The sequence below is a fragment of the Chrysochloris asiatica genome, unplaced genomic scaffold (assembly GCF_000296735.1).
Source record: "Chrysochloris asiatica unplaced genomic scaffold, ChrAsi1.0 scaffold00110, whole genome shotgun sequence".
Classification (NCBI taxonomy): Eukaryota; Metazoa; Chordata; class Mammalia; order Afrosoricida; family Chrysochloridae; genus Chrysochloris; species Chrysochloris asiatica.
The window spans coordinates 4574517-4578402 of NW_006408628.1; positions in this window are offsets into that span (position 1 = coordinate 4574517).

A 3886-nucleotide genomic window follows, 5' to 3' on the forward strand; every position below is an offset into this window, starting at 1 on the left:
CAAGTTTCAAAATCTCTTCTAATAGCCACTTGCTCTTTTCTTCCTTTCCTATCTTTTTAATGGCCTTTTGCTTTCTTCATATATGATGCTCTTGATGCCATAGCACAACTCCTCAGGTCTTCAGTCAAATTTGTTCTTGACATCATCTCTAAATTCAGGTGAAATACTTCAGGTCATATTTTGGCTCTTGTGGACTTGTTTTCATTTTCTTCAGCTTCAGCCTGAACTTGTACATGAGCAAGTTCCACAGTCTAATCTTGATCTTGTTTAGATGGCTGATATTGAGCTTCTCTGCTGTCTCTTCCCACAAATATAGTCAATTTGACTCCTGGGTTTTCCATCTGGCCAGGTCCACATGTACAGTCGCTGCTTATGTTGTTTTAAGGCAGGTATTTACAATGAAGAAGTCATTGGTCTTGCCAAGTTCTATCATGTGTTTTCCAGCATCATTTCTAACAACCAGGCCTTTTCTTCCAACTACCAACCCCTCCTCTTTGTTTCCAATTTTTGCATTCCAATCACTAATAATTTTCAATGCATCTTGATTATGTGTTCAATCAATTTCAGACTGCAGAAGTTGGTAGAATTCTTCAGTTTCTTCTTCTTTAGCTTTCTCATATTGAGTACAGAATTTAAATAATATTGTATCAACTGGTCTTTTTTGTTGTGTTGTTGTTGTTGTGTGCTGTGAAATCTGTTCTGACTCATAGTGACTGTAAAGAGTTTCTGAGAGTAGATGGCAGATCTGAACTACCAATCTTGAGGTCAGCAGTCCAGTGCTTATCCTACAGTGCCATACCAGGCCTCGGTCTTCCTTGTAGACCTATGTATATTATTTTATCACAAACAGCAGTGTTGGTGTGATGTTGTAAGGCAAGCACTGGACTACTAACCAAAAGTCAGTGGTTCAAACCCACCAGACATTCCTTAGAAACTCTGTACAGGGTAACTATGTGTTGGAACCAACTCGATAGCACTTAACTACAACAACAAAATCACAGACAGCATTGTATGTCAAGACAGATCTTGAAATGTTCTTTTTGATAATGAATACCAGTTTGCCATCCCCAGTATAGTAAACCATACATAGAGCAAATAACAACCTCCCAGAATACCCCTTCAATTGGAATAATAAACCTTTCCTAAGAGATTTTGGAATATGCATGTGAAAACTGGGCAGTGCATAGAAAAATAGATGCTTTTGAGTTATGGTGTTGGAGGAGAATATTGAAAGTGCCATGGGCTGCCAGGAGAACCAACAGACTGTGTTGGAAGAAGTGCAGCCAGAGTGCTCCTTGGAGGCAAGGATGACCAAACTTTGTCTCTCAGACTTCGGAAATATGGTCAGGAGGGACCATTCGCTGGAGAAGGATATCATGTTTGGTAAGGTGGAGGGTCAGAGAAAAAGAGGAAGGCCCCCAGCGAGATGGATTGGCAAAGTGGCAGCATCAATGACCTCAAGCGTGGCAACGATAGCGAGGTTGGCCCAGGACCTGGCAGTGTTTCATTCTGCTGTGCATAAGGTCGCTATGAGTAGGTACCAACTCGATGGCACCTAACAACAGCAAGAAAGTTTGTGACGTAGCATGAAAATAGAAAAACCATTTGGGAGTAAGATTTTTCTCTAAAACCTTTCATAATCTCTAAGGAAATGCTTACTCTCTAGCTTTGCAGGAAGAAAAAAAATTAACTGCCCCCTGCCCCCAACACCTCTGGCAAAAGATGGTAAGCATATTTCAATCAATAGTTAGAGTGATTTATTTATTGAAAACAATATGAAAATGAAAAATGTTCTCCTAAGGAAATGACTGTAATGTTTTGACTTCACTATTAATTTGGCCTCTTTTGTAAAGCAAGCACATGAGCTCTGAAGTAACAGCTGGACACAATGAGCAGTAAAGCAACAAAGCAGGAATCACTTGAGCTATTGTCCCATGTCTACAATAATTCCTCTCTAGGGAATCCTCGAACTTAAAATAAAAAGGAAAGAAAAGAAAAATCCCATAAATTGTGCAGTTCCTCATTGCAATTTCTCTTTAAAGAACACAATTTAACATAGAATACAAGAAATGTGCCTAGTTAAAAGTTTCAACCTGCCTTCAAAGTTGCCTGAATATTTATTCTCCTGTTTGGCCTTGATTTGTCTGCAGAAATAAATAATTCATCAATTTTTTAAATGTTCCATGTCACCGTTTTACTAAATGTTGTCACTCAGATCTCTAGCTCAACAACTAAAACACTTGGAGAAAAACACAGAGAAACCCAAACACAACTTTGTAGAGAGAGTCAAGAAATGTGCAGGCCTGAAAAATATGTTCCTGCCCACATGACTGGTCCCCAAATAACACCCCATAGCTGGGCAAGTGATCAGAGAAATTCTACTAGAGAAAACAAAGTCTTCCCACTGACCTAAAATGCCTAGAATTCTGATATATGGAAACTTCCTTGGCTGAAGTCTCTGCTTCTCAATGTTTTTCATCTAAGAATCCCTGGTGGAAGAAGGAAGTGAAAACAAATCCCAGGATATCTAGAGACCTAGCTCAGAACAGTTTACCAGAAGTAAAACGTTCTTATGATCTCATGTTTTTAAGATATGAGAAATTTAGGATTCTACTTGTGGTACCATAGGATAAGCACTCACACCCTAACCGTAACCCTAACATTGAACCAGAAGGTTGGCAGTTCAAACTCACCAGCTGCTCCTTGGAAATCCTACACATGGCTGCTATGAGTCAGAACCAACTTGATGGCACTTAACAACAACAACACTATAATATGTATATTTGTATATTTGCTTTAATATGAAAATGACATAGACTGCCCTGTCCCAAATCTTCAAGTAAATTTTAAAATCTAAGAAAATGTGCTGTGATTGTTCTGTGAATTTTTTCTAGCACAGACCAGATTGGAAGTCTAGCGTTAAGACACTAAAGACCCTACCAAGGCACACTGGAAATTAGCTTTTTGCAAGGGGATGTGCATTTTGGGTTGAGGCTTATAATTTATGAACAGCTTCGCATGAGTTTGATTTATGAGACAAAATGGCCAATCTTCTACCTAGGCCCTAAAGCAACCAAATCAAGCAAGCATATTTATACAACAAGAGGGAAGGAATGCCCGGTAGGGAGGCTGCAACACTGCCTACACTAAAAAGGTTGCTCTGGCAAATGAGAAAGTGTGACCACAAGGGGGTTGTAGTTGTCATTAAGTGCCGTTGGATCAATTCCGACTCATAGCAATCCTGTATAAGGTTTCTGAGGAGTGACTGGTGGGTTTGAACCACTGATCCTGTGGTTAGCAGTCAGTGCATATCCTACAGTGCCACACCAGGACTCCCCACAAAAGGATTGTTGTTGGTGAGTGTCGTCAAGTCGGTTCTGACTCATACCGACCCTGTATAGCATTTCCAAGAAGCAGCTGGTGGGTTTGAACAGCTTATCTTATAGTGCCGCAGCAGTACCCCCATAAGAGGGTAGCAAGCCTGAAGTTTCAAGGGATGGACTAGAAAAAAATGTTCTGCAAGAAGGATGCAAGAGCCCAGAGATAAACTTTTCCTACATCTTACGTTTATCCAGAGCATTCCCGACCATATCACCAGGAATAAAAACATAAACATCTGCTGAAAGTATCGTCCACACAGACAAGTGGAAAGTGTCTGGTGGAGGGTTCCTTGGACGAGTCTCTGGAGCCCAGGAAGGATGGAGCAACAGATAAAGAGAAACAGGCCCCTTCTTGGCCACAGTCATGTTTTCTCTTCATCATTCCCACCAAACTGGTTTGCAAAGGTCATTTCCAAAGCAGCAAGAAATGCTATTTCTCAGGTAATAAAAGCAAAGGTAAAATTTAAACTAAAAAAAAAAAAGTTAAAGTCACTTTTTTTTTTTTT